The 20,378-nt window shown below is 30.7% G+C and overlaps 1 protein-coding gene across 4 annotated transcripts in view; it reads left to right on the top strand.

Moving 5' to 3' along the window:
* Positions 1 to 20,378, top strand: part of LOC145252712 (putative E3 ubiquitin-protein ligase HERC4) — a 160,713-nt gene that overhangs the window by 23,339 nt on the left and 116,996 nt on the right. Inside the window, exon 1 of one of the 4 annotated variants that reach the window (XM_080112547.1) lies at positions 9,265 to 9,471. The exons of 2 other annotated variants lie outside the window; for them this stretch is intronic. The gene's annotated coding sequence lies outside the window, so the exon portion shown is untranslated. Of the gene's footprint in view, positions 1 to 9,264; positions 9,472 to 9,585; positions 9,743 to 20,378 lie in introns of those variants that run through there. One more of the 4 variants, XM_080112548.1, reaches the window with a different exon arrangement.

Below are 20,378 nucleotides of genomic sequence, written 5' to 3'. Positions count from 1 at the left end.
TAAAAAACAAAATCTGATATAAGAATACTTCCCTAGTTCCAAACGTTAAAAGCATGCTTTTTACTTTGCTGCTACCCCCGCCCCTTCTTTTCTCACTAATCTGAACTTATTTTTTTTTCTCAATTTTCTTGTTTGTTCAAGCTGGGGATGCCAGACATTCACGCGCTATCTCATATTTTAATCGAGAGAGCTTTTTAAGATTCTAACTCTCCCTTTTAGTGCACTTGTTTGAATCTCTATTGCACTTGATTCATCGGGTATATTTGCATGGTAGTTTTTGTGATTCTTTTTCATGAGTCCGGTTGCTCCTATAATTATTGAAATGTAAGATTTCAGTTTCTTTTCTTTTCATTACATAAGATCTTGGTATTTCGTTATCTTTTCTCTGTTTAACCCAACATCATTGAGGACCCGTGTGCTTATCTTTGTGTCTCTTATAAGTAACTTGCATAAATACAATTATTTACTACTAATTTAATATTTATTGTAATAAAAAATAAAATAAGAGAAAACTACAATGAATTAAAAACCTATTTCAATAATGATGTCGATGAACATGATTGTATTTGGAATTATTTTTCTAGAAACAGTTTCAGCACATTAAAACTAGACAAGTTGGTAGATAAAATTATATTGCGTTTGGTATAAGTCATTTGTTGACTGTGTTTTGTTCTTTTATTTCTCACCTGCTAAATGTTTTTCACTTTTACCAAACTTGCATTTAAAGATCTCAATCGAAAATAATCTGCATCTTAATTTCAATATGATGCGCTTTAATTGAATAAATCTACATTCATGTGTATTTATAAATTATAATAAAAAAAAAATACATAAATCTGACATGTGCTTGCGATTTTAAAATGTAACTACTTTTCATAGTTAACGGTCACATTGTTGTTAAGGTATCAGAATAAACTAGACTATCCATGACCCGTTGGGTCAGTATATGTTATATCCAACTATGTAATAGTATACGGAATTAATTTATAAGCATAATACTTGTGATGGAAAGAAAATATTTTTAAAAAATCATGTAAATTAACCAAGCAACTTTTTTTTTTTTTTTTTTTTTCATAAGAAATACATTTTTCTGAAAGTAGATTAAAATGGTGAAAAAAATAATAATAAACAAAAAAAAAAAATCGTAGATTAATTGAATCGTTTCAACATTAAACTTAATTATTAGGTACGGTTATGCTGATGCTCAAAATGTATAAATATGGAAATGTATTTTATTTAAACAAAAAATATCTCTACTAAAATATGGGTTTCTGTAGTAAAAAAAAAAAAAAATGAATGAATTTATTTTTGCTTTTTTTTAATAAAAATAAAGCATCGTAAATTATAACAATCAAAACAAATTATTAAATTCTACAGGAAATTAATGAATTCGATATAACTAAAAGAAAAATGAATTTTTTGAACTAGCGATATTATGATTGAATTAAGCATTGTTTATTTGTGTGAAAATAACAAAAAAAATTATAATAGCAAAAAATATTTCTTTTTTTTTTAATTATAGGTTTCGTATAATTTTTATATGTAAGATTTTAATATTTTCTTTGCTTGCATGAATGTGAAACTGTTGGTGTAACATAATTTTTATATAATCTTGAACAATAATTTAAAAAAATTTAAAACAGGAACATAGAAAAATAATTAAATTAAAAAATGGTAAAAATCATACAAACGTTCAGGATAGGAATGTACGGATGCATGTCTGGGGGGGGGGAATAAATAGCACTCCCGTCCATCCTTCCTTTTAATTACATGATGTCATTTTCAGTCTTTCGACTGGTTGAAATTTTGGGCTTCCATGTATTTCGTGTTTACAAAACTTCCGTTTGTAGCGATTTTGCAAAGAGCAAAATCGCTCGCTTTTGGGAGTAATTAAGCTATTTTGTGTACAAACAAGGTGTTTAAATTTAATTCAATGTCTTAGGACTTTACTAATTATCTTTGAAATTGACCCAGAAAACTAATATTTATCTTTTAAAGGATTTTTACAATGAATTTATTTAACTTCAAAATTTGGCTGAATTGGTTAGTTTGCCATGAAAACATTTTTTATAACGTTTTTTTTTTCACGTGTACAAATATTTTTTTTTCTTTTTGGAAATTAACTGTAATCTTTCAAATACAATCAAAATGTAGTCGGAAACCTACAAAAACAATTATGATAAATCGGCTTTCAAAACTAGGTCCCCCTATCTTTGTCCATTTTTGCTCGTACCTATCATTAACCCTCAATCTTGTGTGGCCTTTGGCCTAGATAAGCGATGACTCATTTTATATTATAACGACCCTCTTGTGTTACATAAATGATTAAAATCTCTACTTTGTGTGTCTGAGTTTGTTCCCTATGAATTCCAAAATGGCTGGCCCGATTTTTATGAAATTTCACAAAGATACTTTGTGCTTAGATAGGTTTTGTAATGTCTTTGATAAGTATTGAAAATAATCCAATGAAAAAAGTATTGAAAGTAATCCAATGAAAAAAGTATTGAAAGTAATCCAATGAAAAAAGGAACAGGTGATTTTGACCAAAGTTAACACCTTACACAGCCTAACATCACAAGTGCATTTGAGGAGTTTTATTATCACACATGCTGAAAAACCCAATATATAAAATTAAGTAGGTTCTTGATATGACAGCATGTTCAAAATAAATATTTCTGTTTAAAGCACAATTGAACCATGATACTTGACTTTTTCATTTTAAACTTAAATTCAAGCCATTATCACTGCACAACCAGTAAAGCCAGGCATATAAAATCAACAGTAGGTTCTTTGATATAGCCGGGGCACATTAGAAATGTTTCTGTTTAGAGCACAATTGAAGTATGACACTTTACTTTTCCATTTTAAACTTTAATTCAAACCATTACATAGAAAATATAACTTTATAAAATCAACAGTATGTTCTTTACAGTGCAATGTAGATTACAATGTATTCCGCAATGGGTCCCCAACTAGAGCAGGCAATCCATTTGATTGAAAAATGGGCAATTTCACCGATTTTGATGATAAATAAAAATATGGGAGTGTGAAACATTCATTGATCATCATTTAATCTCGGGCAATGTCGTGTCCCGCTGCTGTACCCCAGCTAACCCATAAACACATGGACACATACCCCCATGGGATGGTCTGTTTGCTCAATCCTGACTCATGGGACCAATTAGTATAACAAGACCATCTCTAGTCTCTAAATGCAGTAGCTAATCCTAAGTCCCCATGGCTACACCTTTATCTTCATCTAGTGATGGAACATTCAAAATGTAACCAGACACTTACTTGTCACTGGAACAACTGCTCTGATGTTCATGACTCTAAATCCATGTCACAATACCATTAGCACGATGATTGGCTGTTCATCATCAGATGCTGTAGTTTGAGTTCTTCTCGGAGGTGTTTTGGTAAATGGCTGATATATCGCTTCTCTTAGTGCAGTCTAGGCGCTGTAAATAACTGGATTTTCAAATCAAAGCAATTTGATAATAACTCTGATCATTTTCTTATAAACAAGAATAATTATTTCTAAGATATTTTGAGGTACACTTTGTGCTAAGGAAAGTTAATTCTTCGATTTCTCAATGGTTTTAAGATGCAGGATGTTTTCACTTAGACTGTTCAGTTTCTCAGTTGGAGGAGGAAGAACTTTTCAACTTAGCTCTTTTGGTAAGGTTATCTAGCCCTTGGGAAAGAGCCCAAAGCTGAGGTGTGTTCTCTTCAATGGCCAGCAGGCAAGTTTTCTCTTCATTTGCCAAACACTAGGGGTGTACTGATTAATTAGTAGGTAATCGGCCTAATCGGCCACTTAATTACTTTTCTCTTTTCTATTAAATTTAAACCATTTCATCACTGCCAAATGACTCAGTAGAGAGCTTTGGCATATTAACATAGTAATTGATAATTTAATTTTAAGTTTCTGATCACTATTCTTGCTTTTTGCTTTTATTAAATAAAATGAAAAAATGCAAAGTACAATTTCCAATTCTTAAATGAATATAATTACACAATTAGAGTAGAAAAAAAGAAATTACAAACCAAGTGCAAATTGTAATTATTTAAGTGAACAGCTATAAGCTGTTGCTGTTTTATTTCCTCTTCTATTCTTGCTGCCTGCCTCTTCTGCTCTCATAATCTCCGTATTTAAAATTGAATACTTTAAAGTTGTAATGTTGAAACGTTTCTCCGTTCTCAGGACACAGCTTGTTCCTCGTAGGTTCATACATATTACCACCTGTGCTAACTCTCACTCTCCATAAATGAAGGTGGTGAACTTAAATATTTTAAAGCCAGTTTACTCAGCAATAATAAGGTCTCCTGTGTCTTCTTCCACCACTAAAATGGATCATCACCTCTCGCAAGTAGTGGTCAAGCTACATAACGATCAAATTATTTTGTGCACTTAAGCATAAGGGATTTACTCCCTTCGAGTTTAGATTGTGATTGTATTTCTGTAGTTGCCGTCTCCAGATTTAACTCAGCTTCTACCTGCTTTAAGATTTGATTTGTTACTGTAGGTGGATGGGACTGTGCTAGACAACTATTCAGACAGTGAAGAAATAAAATTTAATATTTTTATAATCAAAAGAGAGCTGTCTCCATCTTTCTATCATCCATTAAGTACAGATCTTTTTTTTACAAAGGGGTTACCACCTATCAAGGCCCGGAGGCCACTTGAGGATGAAGGTTAATATCTGTCTTGTAGTCAATGTGACAGTAGTGTAGTAATTGTTTTTGGTGTAAATTTGGTATTATTAGATTAATTATGAAAACGGTTCAATAAGAACTTGTTTACGATAGACTTGAGGACAACGATATTGTAGTTGGCTGGAAAGCAGACCAGCAGAACAGTTCCATAGGCGGGCAGCTCTAGGAAAGATTTGTTTATGGAATCCATGTTTATGTTTAGACACCGAGAGTGGACGAATTTATTGATAGTGATTTTGGCTAGACAAGTGTTTTTCGTGAAAGATTGGCGACCATAGATTGGAGCTCAGTCAAACACTTGCCATGATTATAACGATAGAGCTGAGAGAGGCTCGCAACGTCTCTTCTGTGGGAAAGCGGTTGCAGAGAAGAGAAAAGGGCATCACCTACTAAATTATGGAGTCTGTTTTGAACTCAAGGCACGATAAGGTGCTATGAGCAGCTTCTGCTCAGTCCAATATACTTAGCTTAGTTGATCTAATAACAGACACTGAAAATAAATGTTCAAGCATTCTGATGGAAAATGCAGAAAATATTTTAGCAATGTAGTTGTGGGTGTTTTGTTTCAAATTTTCATTCTCTATTTTTACAATTTGGTTCAACTGACACATATTTGCGGATTTTGACTTGCCTGTTAAATGAGAGCAAAACAAGTATCACAACTGTATTGTGTAAAACAATGAAGAATAAAAATGATCATTTTGAGGATTGATCAACTGAATTACGTTCACCAGCGACATAAAATGTTACACTTGGATTTATTGTTAGTGCTTAATAAAATGTTAACATGATTGTAAAACACTTAAATATGTATTCATTATATCGCAATCTCCTAAATTAAAATTGTAAACAAAATAAATGCAATATTCTAAATTCCAGTTGTTGAATACTTTCTGACTGTTTAATATATATATATATGTCTGCTGACTTGGCGTTTATAGGCACTTAATTTCTCTCAATTCTTGTGTTATTTACTGTTGGCCTTAAGGTAAATCTGGCCTACAAAGTCAAAGGTGACTTTATGACTGGGTGTGAATATCTCAACCAGCAGTAATTATCACTTCCTACACTGATGATTACATAAGCATGAGACACTAGTGCCTGTAATTATTAATGTTTATTTAAAAATATTAGTTATATATAAATAAAACCTGTAATGAATATGTGTAAAACTTTCCACAAAATGTACAATTTTATGTTAGCAGAAGCTCCATAGGCACTGTACTAGATTCTAAACAAAATATCCCTGATATGATAACACATCATTATCGAACTTTGTAAAACCAAACTAGTTTCCAGGAAGAACTCGGCTGATAAATAATCAACTTTGACATTTGGATTAGATAACAAAACTATTTTTAAACTTCATTTTTTTTTTTTTAACACATGTATAAATCTAGATCAAGTTTTATTTTTAGGGACTGCCATTCTTTCTGGTTTCCAGGCAATAATATCTCCCCCCCCCTTATCTTACAAAGCATTGCTGTGATTAGCTGTACTAGCCGATTGATCATTCTCAACCTTTCCTCCATCATAGACCCTCTCCAGCTTTATGTATTTCTCCATTTACCCTCTGCTCCCATACAAAAAAAATGCAGAAAAACAAGGTCAAAAAGAACCATGTTTAGAACTTTAGATTTTGTATGAACACAGTACATCACAAAAATGAAGAAAATCAAACGTTTTCTAAATAGAAATTTATGAAGTTAATTTTTATTACGTTTCTTAGACATGACACAATTTGAAAAGAAATAATTATTTTTAAATTATTAGGTACTTAAATTATGAAGCCAGGAGTAAATAATTGTTTACCCTCTAGGGGTAAATTTACCCTTGGGTGAGAACCTCTGGCCTAATAAATATTGAGTTGAAACGCTCTTAAAACTGAGAGCTATGGAATTCTTTTGTGCTGAAATAAAAACTGGAATGATGACTCCTTCCTACTGAGCGAAATGTTAATTCAAATTTAAGGAACAAACTCTGAGATAATTTTCAAATTGACAACTTCTTTGTTTGGGTTCTTATGTAATACGTCAACACAGTGAGAGAAAATAAGACAATCCCAGTTTGTTTTTAATTGCTTTTTAAAACCATGTTTTTTTGTTGTTGTGTTTTTTTTTTTTTTTTTTTTTTTTTACATCTATTTCAACTTGCTTCCCAGTCGTTTTACTTTACTCAGGAACATTGATTTCAAATGTAGCCCTATCTTATCAAAGAACCTGTTAATTTTATATGCCGGGTCCTTCATACTTACCTACCAAAGCTTTTTTTTTTTTTTTTTTTTTTAATTTTACCCCTCCCACCCCCGACACAAACATCCGGGCAACGATTTTTTATTATTCTTTTGTTTTGATTTAGCCAAAACCGCACACACATCTAAACACACGGGCAATGCCAGGTATCCCCATCCCCTGCTAGTTTATTATATAAAAGGTACAGTTATGTAAAAAGGGAAGAAAGATGCAAAACTATTTGAGTAGTTTATATATATATATCTATACTCCTATAAATTTTTTTTTTTGTGTATTTATATTCATACTAAAGACCCTTTTTTCTATTTATTTAAAAAGAAAATACAACTTGGTTATATATGGATCGTGGAATTGCATTCATCTGCAAAAGATCCAGCTAATTTGCATATCCTTTTAAATATTCATTTTAATTGTGTATTAGTTTTTTGGATTTGTCTTTTTATATGATGATCATTTTTAGTTAACTATTATGCGTAATTATATTCATGCAGATATTCCATATGATCTCCAAAATAACTGGGCCGATTTGAGTAGTTATATATTTTTTTTTTGTACATAGACATCACCACTTATCAAGGCCCAGAGGCCACTCGAGGATAAGGCGTAAGAGCGTACAGTAGTCAATTGGACAATATAGTAATCTTTAATAATGGAAATTCGGTAAATTTAACTTAAGTGGTACGACTCAAGAACTTTGGACTTGAAGACAACCATAATGTAGTCAGCTGGAAAGCGGGCAAACGGAAGACAGTTCCACAGGTGTGCAGTTCTAAGAAAGAAGCTTTGTTCATGGAATCTACGTTTAGGTTTAGGCACAGATAAAGAGTGGGAGGAATTATTGATCAGCTAGATGAGTGTTTCTCGTGAAAGTTTTGTCAGGAGGGGACCATAGATTGGAGCTCAGTCGAGCACTTACCATGAAAATAACGATAAAGCAGAGAAAAACTCGCAACATCTCTTCTATGAGAAAGAGGTTGCAGGGAAGAGAAAAAGGCATCCCCTACGAGGCTACAAAGTCTATTTTGTACTCTATCAAGGCAGGATAAGTCAGATGTGGCAACAATACTCCATATGCTCTTATAAATTTTTTTTTTGTGTATTGATATTCATATAAAAAAACCCTTTAAAAAAAAAAAAATACAACTTTGCCATTCAACGATCCATATTAGGTGTTTTCGGGTTTTCTTATGGGATGATAATCTTTAGTTAACTATTACATGCAATTATATTCATTATTCATGCAGATATTCTACATGATTTATTATACTTGTGTAATATTCGCATAAAAAGGTTATATTAAACTCTTTCTGTATATATTTATGTGTGCGTATATATATTTGTTTAAAAAAATTGCCTACCAAACTCCTGTCAGCTTTTGGTCTACAAACATGAAACTTAATATATAGGATATTTGAACCCATGCAAAATTTGCCAAGTGAACGACGGCATTACAAATATGCATGCAAGACTAATAGCTGTTGGTTCATTTTTGTTTTTGTTTTTAGCTTTGCAGTGAACGTCTTCATAGTACAGTCATTAACGTCAAAGGAAAAAGTAAATTGTAAGCTAAACATTTTGGTTTCGATTCTCGGTAGTGGCGCACAAGTCATTTAACTTTTTAAATCATTACTATATATTGGGTCTAATATAATAAATACGAAATCTGCCTTAATCAAAAATATCATACTTAAGCGTATTTTACGACCGACCAATGCCGAGCGGCCTGCTAGTATATATATAATTTGGACCTTTTTACTTTTAAATTGTTTTGCTTTCATTTTTTTTAATTATTGTATTTGATTTTTTTTTTTTTTTTTTTTAAATAGAATTTTGAAAGATAAATTTAAACGTTTTGGTTATTAAATTATTAATTGAACCCAATTGCTATAAAAGTAAATTCTTTATAGTAATATTGTTTTAATTTCTATTTATAAAAATTTTTGATGCATGAAGATTTGCTTAGAATTTTAAAGGTAAACATGACATTCTATTTGATAGTTTTAATGCTTCCGAATTTCTTGAAAATTTCTAAGAATCACAGAATAACATATCCCCTCCCCCCGAATTATTAACAAGAGATTAAAATGGCTGACTTGTTTACGATGAAATCAAAATGCATTCTGGTGGATTTAATTTCGTAATTATTTTGGTAAAATAGGGGTTAGTTTTAGTAAGTTTGCATTGCAATAAAAACCGTTAACGGCGGTCTTTATTTATTTATTTATACTAAAAAAAAAAGAAAAAAAAAATGCAAGTCACGCAGAAGCAAGAAACACAGACACCGGAAGTGTTCACACTATTTTAATATCATGATAATGATAATATCGATAATGTGACATGCCTGTAGAAATGGTGATAATAAATTGTTTGGCTAGAGAATTGTGAGTCGTCTATTTTCGACTCTGTTGCCTGTGGTGTGGTGTATGACAAATATGAAAAGCTAATTGATATCATTACTTGTATCTCGAAGTTTCATGTAACGAGGCACTTCTTCCAGAAGGTACTTGTATTTTCTATTTGTATTTCATCAGCTGTTAACCGTCCCACCGACTAGAGGTTTGTCTTCACTTCACGTAACCATAGTTACTTTTCTCTCGCGACTGGCATAGATCCAGAAGAACATTTTACGCCATTTGGATATTATTCCACCGTCTAAACAACTAGTTGTTTATTTTGTGTCAAATTGTTTTTTTTTCTTTTTTTTTTGGTCTTGTGTCAACTGAGGTTTTGTGATATCTCGTTCAGATCACTGATTAAACTGGATATTTAAGGTTTGTCAATTTTTTGGTATACCAATTTTTTTTTATGTTCTTTATGTGTATTTTTTTCCGTAAGTTTATTTTTTTTGTCTGAAATAGCGCGCGCACGCGCACACACACACACACACACACGAATAATACTCGTCCCTGAATGGATAAAATTAATTCCCCAAGCAGAAGTTTTGCACCGCTTCTATGTCCCTAATAAAGATTAAAATTTATAATGATATTAAGCCTTATATCTAGAATCCTTATTGAAATTCAGAGAGACTTACTGAATTAATGTCTTCTGACTATCAACTAAATTTAATGCAAATCTGGAATATTTGAATTTTGTTATGTTATACCTAAAACAAAGAAAAATTTAAATACTCCAAAGAAATTGAAATTTGGAGAATATTTATTGATATTAAAATTTCGTAAAAATCTGAGGTAACTCAATTTTTGTAGAAGGCTTATGGGACAAAAGTGGTGAAGGGAAACCAAAAAACAAATAGCAAGTCACTGTCTAAAATGAAATTGAAAAAAAAAAAAAATCTTCACTCTAATTAAATAGAAATTCAATTTTTTTTTTCTAAATGATTAGAAATGTAAATTAATATATTTACTGATTCTATAATTTTTATATGAATGTTATTGTGAACACTGGCAAAACATAGGTTTTTCTTATTTTCATTATTTTGGATGAAGGGTGTTGTTCACTAGTATTTACACACACCCACACACACACACACATATATATGGCATAACCACATTGACACATCGGTTCTCATCAGATCACTGAAGTTAAGCAACGTTGAGCCTGGTTAGTATCAGATGGATGATCATTTGGGAATTCTAGGCACTGTAAGTGCTCTCCGTTTATCTTGGCATTATTTCCAGTCGTCATGAACCTCTTGCCATTGATATGTAACAATGTTGACTCGTGGAGATGTGGTTGGAGATTGCGCAACTCTTGCCACAAAATTTCACATGCAGGCATTCTTACAGTGGGTATCCATAGTCTGTCAAAACTGAAGGAAGCTACTATAATATATATATTCACTATTAAAAGCACAATGCAAGCCAGGTAAACAGAATTCATGTAGACCATTGACAAGGGATGCAATTCATAGAAATAGATTACACTGCTAACAATACAGAATCATTCACTCCTTTGTATTCCTAGTAACTATATCACTAATTTCAGCCTCTAAGGGATTTGATTCCTCAGGATACTAACTAAATCTGCATTTAGAACTTGTATAAGCTAACTGTCTCTCTCTCTCTCTCTCTCTGTATGTGTATATATATATTACTACCTGCATTTGGCCGAGAGACTATCTACTTTCATTTTTGTTTCACAAGGGAGAAACAAAAACAAAATTGAAATAAGAGTAATTTTCAGAAAAATATGCACCCCCCCTCCAAAAAACAAAACAAAAAAAAACAAAATAAAATTGCATTTTTCTAATTAAGACTTTTGTGAAATTTATTTTTAAAGATATCTTTCAGTTATTAAATTAATAGAATGCATTTGTTTATATATGTACACATTATGCCTATGTGTACAATCACGCTTTAAAAAAAGATAATAGTGATTGTGATAAAAATTGAAAGTGATTTTGAAGCTTTAAGCTGTTTGACAAAAATGAACAATTCTAGGCATTAGTATTACTCATTTGTGCTGAGAAAGTAAAGAGGAAATTATTTCATGAAGGAGACAAAATTGAAATAAATGTGCATGGTTTTTCTTTTAATAACGATATGGTATAAAAATATATGTATACTAGCAGACTACCTGACGTTACCCGGTTGTAAAATATGCATAAATATTATATTTGAATTCATACAGAAATTGAGATATGTGCATGCAAGTATCATGTTTTTTTTCTAAACAGTTCACTTCTTGTAAGTAAAAAAAAAAAATACTCTAGCTGAAACGAAAACCTAAAGATGGTTAGTCAAGTACGATAACCAATAGGTCAGCTTGACACGATCTTTAAAACATGTCTTTCAACCTACTTGTTCTTAGCATAAGTAATCTGTCATGTGAACGATTCACGTATGCACATTCGTCAAACAGTTGACAAACAGCTAAAAAGCCGATGACCCCCCCCACATATCAATTTTTCATTTATCACCTCTTAGAAGTCCTTTTTTACAGATGAAAACTGATTAAAAAGTTTTCCACATATCTGAATACCCTATATACCAAATTTCAAGTCTGTAGATAAAAAATCTGTTGAGTATATAGGTTGAGAAGTGTCTTCACACACACATTCTCACTTTTCAGGATCTACTAGCAGATGTACCCGGAGTTTCCTAGTATTACACATAGCATTAAATTCCTTTTTAGAAAAAATGAATTAAAGAAAAATGCAAAGAAACTGAGACATGTGCATGCAAATGTTTTGTCTAAAGAGTTCACTTCTAAGTAAAAAAAAAAATTGTCAAGCTGAGATCAAAACCTAAAGACAGTGAGTCAAGTATGATAACCATTAGCCCAACTGAACGCAATCTCCAAAAGGTGTCTTCAAATCTTCTTAACATAATGTGAACGATTAGTGCATGCACAGTCGTGAAACAGTTAGCAAACAGAAAAAAATCTGACAGTTTCCACGTACTAATTTTTCAATTTTGACCCCTTAGTAGCCCTTTTTAATGGATGAAAATGGATTAAAGTTTTCCACATGTCTGAATATCATACATGGCAAATTTCAAGTCTGTAGATCAAATATTTGTTGAGTAGGTGGAGACATGTCCTCACGTGCATTCTCACACACACACATACACACACACAAACACACACACACATTTATAAACAGCTGTTCCATGTTCACTGCCCCCTTTTTAATTTTTGGTAGTTAGCAATAATTGAATACAATTGTTTAAAATTATAACTGGTTAAAGTGAAAAAAAATCTACTTGATGACAGTCTTCGGTTTTGAAATCTGAAGTTGATAAATGGTATTTATCAAAAACAATCCCTTCATAATTTTATACCACTTGAATTTTGGCGGAATTTTTAATTTTACAACTGTGTAAACATCTTGTTAAGAGAGGTAACAAAATTTCTTTTACCACTAACCCTAAGTATGAAATGCAACATTGTAAAAACAGTATTGGTGTTGGGGAGGCACCAACAAAAAGTTTTAATTGATCATTTATAATAATAAAAATTTCCACTTATAAAAAGCAGTTTGATTTTCTTATGTAATTAAAAAAATATGATGAAAACAAATTGGCAATACTCTCCCCCACCAAAAAAAAAAAAAAAAAAAAATGAAAAACAAAAAAAAAACATCCAACCTAAAATATAATGGCTGACTATTTTTTTTATAAAAACAACTTGTCAATTTCCGATTTCCAAGCTGGAATCCATCATCAAATAGACTTTTTCACTTTAATCTTATAACCAATTAAAAAAAAATCATAACATTGTTTAAATATGAATTGCCATATGAGGTGCTCTACTGTACACTTTGTGGTGGCCATCTTTTACCTGTTAGCTACTGTAATCTTTCAAATCTTGATTCTGTAAAGCAGGGCTGGCAGCATGTTGTTAGTTTGCTTTTTGAACGTTTGCATAGAACTCACAAAAGTCATGCTTCGGGATTGTTTGGTTTGCATGAAGTTCTCCTTGTTGGTTGCAGCTATTTATTAACTTGCATTCTTGCATATTTTTACTCCTAACACTAAGAGCAAATAAAGTTCAGTTGTTGCATGCAAAATCAGGGAAAGTTTGGCTCAAAACATACAAAAGAATGGCACAGAAGCAATGTTGCCAATCTAACTTCATTGATTTCCAGTTCTTCATCAGACATGTATTTGATTGTCTGCCCCTGTGTATGGTAAGCAGAGGAAAATGGATTCTAATACAGATTTCTCCTGGATTTTCACCAGAATCCTATTCGGCTCAGAGGTGGTAATTTTAACAAAAATGATTAACAAATAATTTGTACTTAGCTCCAATTTCTGGAAACTAGATATAATTCTTGAAAAAAATTCAGACCCCCCCCCCACCTCAATATCATGTCTAGAGTAAAAATTTTGGACAATTTGAATTTTAAATATCTGCAGAAAAGTGATACATTAGTGAATGTTTTGTAGATTTTCATTGCATTTTAATACATTAAAACAATTCTCTTTTTTTTTTTTTTTTTTTTGTAGTTCATGTACCTTAGTTATATAGAAACCTAATGTTTTGGCAATTTCTTTGGGCCATGCCGAGTCCTTGTCAGTTTTCTCTGGGTGAAATTTTTTTGCAGTATTTTTGTTTTCAATTAAATTTTTTTTATTTCATCCTCAAAATGCACCAAAAAGAAAGCACCTGCATCATATGGAGCAACAAACTTTATCAATTGTCAAAAAGATAAGTTAAAATGTATGATATTTGAAAGGTCATTTTTGACAAAAGGTTACAGAGATGTAAATCAAGTCGAACAACAATGGTTGAATAAAATGCTCTTGTGACAATGCCGTCTCAATTTCAGGTGATCACAAATGGTTATATAAAAACTAGTGTTGGGACGATTCCTAAATTTTTTCTGATTCTAGGAAAATGTTGATTAACGATTCCGATACCAAGTCCGATTCCGATTCCCGTGGAATTGTTGTTTTGAAATATACAATTATATAGTCAAAAGTTTTTGTTGCAAAAAAATTTGGTACAGTGAAAAAGTGGAAATACAATTAAGGGAATTTCGAAAACGATTTGATTTTTCGTAAAATTTCTTTCATTGAAGATAAAAGTCAAAACAAATATTTTAACCATGAATTAAACATGCACCATGAAATTAATAACAATCAATTTCAGGAGTTATTTTATATATTAAAAAATATAAATAAAAAGTAAGTCATGATTAATTCAACAAAAATGCAATAACATCAAATTTCAAGGGGAATAACATTTTTTGTTTATCTTTTGATATTCATATTTTTTGTTTTATTTTCTCTTTATCTTCGATAACTCTTTAAAATTTAACATTTTTTTGTTTTGCAGCTTCAATCTCTAACTGATTTTATTCCACTTTCTAGAATATTCTTATTTCTGAATGAAATTTAAAAATAACTAAATCTTTGATTAAGTTTTTAGCCTTTTATATTCAATCGTTTCAAATTATCCCTATTTATTTATTTGACTTTTAAAAAATATTTTTCACAATAATGTTATTTTTTAAATCTAAATTGGTTTATTTCTATTTTTATTATATAATTATATACTTATCGTCCTTTAATGTTTATTCGGGTTCGTTTTACTGTACACAGATTCGAAAAAGTTGTCACAAAAAAAATAAAGAACAAATAAATGTTATCAAAGGCAAGATAAGTTACTTTTCTACCTAACTGGATATGTTTTTAGTGTTTTTATTTAATGTAACATGTTTATTACGCTCGAAAAACATAGTGCTTACCGATGTATTGGAAAATTAAAAATGGTGCCCGACTCTCTCTTTGACGTAGTAAATTTGGGAAAAGGAATTAAAAATAAAAAAACTATGCAAAATACTGTTAGAAACTCGCTCAATATATGTTACCGTGACATAGGCTGACATAGATTCAACAAGTTTTTAACAGTATTTTATCCAGTTTTTTTTATCTTATTTTATCAAACTTACAAATTTTTGGTAATTGGGTGAAGTTAAGATAAGTAGGTCCCGCAGACAAGCCTCGTTCTGACATTCAGTAAATTTAGGTTAACAACCAGTGAAGCTACTGAAAAGTAACCCTTTTGAATGAAGATGTATATAAACAATATTTTTAAAATTAATTTCTTAATTTTACTTAAAAACAAAATGTAAACATATATAAACAAAATATTTTAGAAAATAATTTCTTAATTTAAAATAAAAATTGATTGTAAAGAATTTAAAAAAAAAAAAATAATTCTTGAAAAATATTGCAATGTTTACATAGCTGGTTCTTTGGGATAATTGGGGTCGAAAAACGTTTTTCAGCCATCATATTACTTCCTCTTTACTTGCCTCCCCACGAAGGCAGAGTTAGACACAAGATCGGTTTTTAATGTAGAAAAGCATTTATTACTAAAAGCAAGTTAAGCTGAAAGTAAAAAAAAAAAAAAAAAAATTTTAAATTCCAAGAATTAAAGAAAGAAAAAAATTCGAAGAAATTTTGAACTGTAGGGGAAGAAGTCTAAGTGAAATTAAATCTCTCTACCCCAAACAAAGTAATAAAAAAAAGGAATAAAACAAAATGACACCTCCTTCTCGTTTAAAATGCACCGCATTTATTTTTCAACAAAAATAAGATGAACAAGCAAAGGTCCAATCGGTAAAAGTTCTTGAGAAATCATTGTGATTAGAATGTTAGATGAAAGTCCTTCGTTGAATGAATAAGATTAGAAGGTGAAAGTCTTGTGTGAAAATAATGTCCTTATTTTAAGGTTTGTGTCTTAACTGGTGAAGTTCGCCTTATTCAAAAGTCTCATGAGGAAAGTAGTCCGTTGTTATTAATTCTTACAGAAAATGTACGGAATGGGTGCGTGTGTGCATAAGTGTGATTTTTGAGTGCCTACGTGGTGTGTGTAATTATGGTTTCGACAGATTTGAAAGTGGCGATGAGAGGAAAACAAGAGGCATGTTCATGTGTCACGTCAGAGCGAGAAAGGAGGGAAAAAGGAGGGAAGAAAGAATGTTTGCGTTTAAATTCTTTTTGGACCGGCTCCAAAACAAGATTGCTACTGCTGGTATTTTGGTTTTTGGAACAAGCGTTAAAAAGACAATCTTCTAAATTTTCTCATTGGTTGCTTGTGTCACGTGATACCGTCTTCAACTACGTCCGCCAGAAATGTTCATTTTACTTTTGTTGTTGTGAGAAAAGCGTGTGGGCGTATTTGAAATTATGTCGTTGCTTGAAGAACTTATGAACTTATTTTTTGTGCAAAATGCGCAGGGAAATTGAAATAAATGTTTATTTGCACACGTGTGTATGCGTGAGTGAGTTAGTGATAGCACAGAACATTTATTACTATAAACATAAGGAAGAAGTGAAACATAACAAACAAGTGAAAATAAAGGCAATATAAGTCAACGTAAAAAGGAAAACAGATTTTTTTAAACAGCAAAGTTCAAATGTTTGTTTGCATAAAGCAGTTCAACAAATTTTTTTTTTTTTTTTTTTTAAATAAAGAAATATTTTTGTAAATAAAACAATTCGGAGAGGTTAATTTACTTTCTATATCCATCATTCAAAGGGTCAATAATGGTAGAAGCATTGGTGTCACATGTCACGTGACCTAACTGTTCAGATTTTTCAAAATGAGGCTCGTCTGCTGGATCTACTTATCTCAGCTGCACCAATTTGATTTTGCTTGTTTTATTTTTTTTAAATATAAAGGTTGACAAGACATTTTTCTTTTACTAATGAGATTTTTCATTCATTTACTAATGGAAGTGTCGGTAAAAAAAAAAAAAAAAAAAAAAAAACTTGCCAAAAGATAAGCCCCCTTTTTTTTTCTTTTCTTTTTTTAATTAATTTTTTTTTTTTAGTCACCAGTTGGAAAAACCACTGATTTTTAACATGATTTACTCGCAATGAGAGCACTGTAAAATCTTTTTTCTCTAAGGGTTAAGTATTCATCAACTTTTTCATGGATTTTACGCAGTTAGGCTATTTTATACATAAATAAACTTTGCTCACAAATGAAAACAATGTTACCTCGCGGCCCCTAAAGTTTCAGTGCAACAGTGCAAACATAACTAATCATGGGTCTTGAAGTTTCGAAACGGACAACACCTATGTATGTGATGGAATAAGAAAACTCATTAAGATAAATAAAGATTACCTTTAAAGTAGTTAATAAAATTCTTGTACATCATATTAAATATGTTATGAAAAGTTCTATGACGTTTTGGTACTTCTACACTTTATTGGCGAAACTGGAGACGCTATTTTATTTCATGCACCTGTCGTTGAAATCCAAGGAAGAAATCAGTATTTTAAATTATGACCGAAGCATGAAATAAATAACAAAATTAAACTAGATAATGATTTTACGGTTTCATTTAAATTAATTTGTTTTGACCCTTCAAAGTTGCTTTAATTAAAAAAATGTTTCATTAAAATTATTTATTTGTTCGAAAAAAAAAAAAAAAAAAAAAAAAAAAAAAAAATTTTTTATAAAAATCCACTGTTGCTTTCATTGCAAAATTGTTTTATCCAAATTATATTTTCTTATGCAAACTTTTCAATAAATGTTTTTACAATTATATTTTGATAAATTTTTATACAGTAAATGTTTTGATTTTCAAATGGTGCTGGCCCAGTTTAGACAATTATGAATATGTCCTTTTCATTTTCTGTTTTTTAATAAACATTTCATGAAAAACTTTCCCGTTTTCATTAATTAAATCTAAACATTTCCAATTAAACAATTATGGATATATATTCTCTTTCACTTTCTTTATTTACTTTTTTTCTTAGCTCTTTCCGGAAGTAATAATTTAATTTTTTTTATTTATTTTTAACTTCGGTCAAAGTTTAAAATACTGATTTCTCCCTTGGATTTCAACGACAGATGCATGAAATAAAATGGCGTCTTCAGTTTTGGCGATAAAGTGTAGAAGTACCAACGTTTTTATCATAAAATTTTGACAGCATTAATCTCACTTCAAACAAACAGTTCAACTTAAAAATATAAGAAAATCATAAAGAAAGAATCGTAAATCTAAGGTATTTTTTAACAATGCAATTACAATTCCCCCTAAAATACACAATTCTTACAATTAACGATTCCGATTCTGATTAATCATCCCACCACTAATAACAACTGAAAAAGATATTGGGATTGGTTGATGATTTGGGTCTGAGAATAATTAACCCATTTGATGTGTGAATCTCCCTCCTACTAAACAGCCATTCATCATTGTCACTGAAAATAAAGATATGTTGTTATATTTTAATTTATCAGTGTGTCATTCTTAAACACAGCAGAAATACAAGAATATCAGAGATTGCATAAGAGGCATGTTTAATTTTCAATGTTATAATTTACACAAATCAGAGCACGGATCATATAAAACAAGAAATCAATGGTAAATGAGTGGCACGATATGAATGTGGATTTAAATTAATTTTACATATCATGCATTATCTCGTAATTTGAGAGAGGAAATGAAACCATGGTTAACCAATATTAAAGCAGGACCAGCTTTGTTTCAAACTTTAATTACTAATTATAGTATAAAATGAATGCAGAACCATTCTTGTTAATTTTTTTTTTTTTTATGAGAAATATGTGTAAGAACTGGATAATTGTCGTTGGTTCAGTTGTGAATTGCGGCAAAGTATGTCAAATATGCAACTGGTCAAACAAAGATTGCAATTCTTGATATGGCCGCATAGTGTAATTGGTATCAATGTTCTGAATATATTAATTGAATTTGAATAGATGTCAGATGTGGTTCCTTCTAAATTGTCATTCAGTTTTTTCCATTTCAAATTGGAGATATCTTATTTTTAATGTTTTGGAGCCATTATATCCAAATAAGGAAATTCAACCTCAATCTCCCTAAAAATGGAGAAATATTTGTATTCTGTATTTGATTGTATTCCAATAATCAAAAGCTTCCAATTAGCTCTCAATGATTATTTTTTATCTGATCTCAAATGAATAAATGTTAATATTCATTATCTAAATGCATTATTGCTTTCTAACAAGCTTCAAACCATTAAGATCTGACCATTTTTAATAAAGTATGCCCAAATTACCTACATTTTTTTTCAATTTAGGCCCACTGTGCTATTAACCGTGTTTCAGCTCTAATATCTCTTAGTGCCAAACTTGTCCACTATAGGTTGCCTTGCCACTGTCCCTACCATGGTGAGGAAGGGTTGAACTTTAGCGGGGCATGTTATTGATGAACAGGTTAGCCCCGATGTCAGTGTCAATGGTCTTATTCATAGTTTTTATAGAAGAATATTGTATAAATCTTTCAACAGTATGTGTTGTAATTGTCCATCAAAATCAATGATGGCAATATTATTTTCTCTTTTAATGATTGGAAAAAGCAACAACAATCGTCTGCCATTGTAGTACCACAGTGAGAGTAATAATCAAAGTGTAGAGTCTGAGTCTTTTGTGAAAGCCTAGATTCGTGAGTTTTAAACTGACTTGGAAGTTGGAACTTCTCAGCCATCTTTCATGTTCAGGTTGAGGAGTGAATCAGCGATTTTTGAAGATGTTTGGATAGTTTTCTTAAAAACGATTTCAATCAGAATTTTATTTATTTCTCCTACCAGTTTACTCATCACTGGTTTCATTTATCTATTTAACAGATTATTAACCATTTATGGCATCTTTAATATTTAAAGATATTATCTTGTGTAAACTATTCACTATACACCATTAATTGAAGAAAAGTTGCTATTTTACTCGTAACTAGGCTAGAATGTCTCAGAAAAATAAAAAAGATTTTAATCATTTAATAAAATATTTCATAACATTTTTGTTTTGTTTTTTTAATATTTTCAAATTAACCTTATGAAATGCTTTCAAAGATGTGACCAAACTCCTGTTTAAAATTTGCACTAAACCACATACATATTGTCTTCAAACTTACAACAATTGTCAACAGAGTTATTACCACCAGAAAAATGCCTTTCCCAACTGAGCATTATTGAATATATAATTGGTTAAACAAATGTC

Source organism: Euprymna scolopes, chromosome 29, assembly GCF_053919585.1.
Source record: "Euprymna scolopes isolate OS-2025 chromosome 29, ASM5391958v1, whole genome shotgun sequence".
NCBI lineage: Eukaryota > Metazoa > Mollusca > Cephalopoda > Sepiida > Sepiolidae > Euprymna > Euprymna scolopes.
Note: the sequence above shows the minus strand (reverse complement) of the source record. Positions and strands in the feature narration are given on the sequence as shown.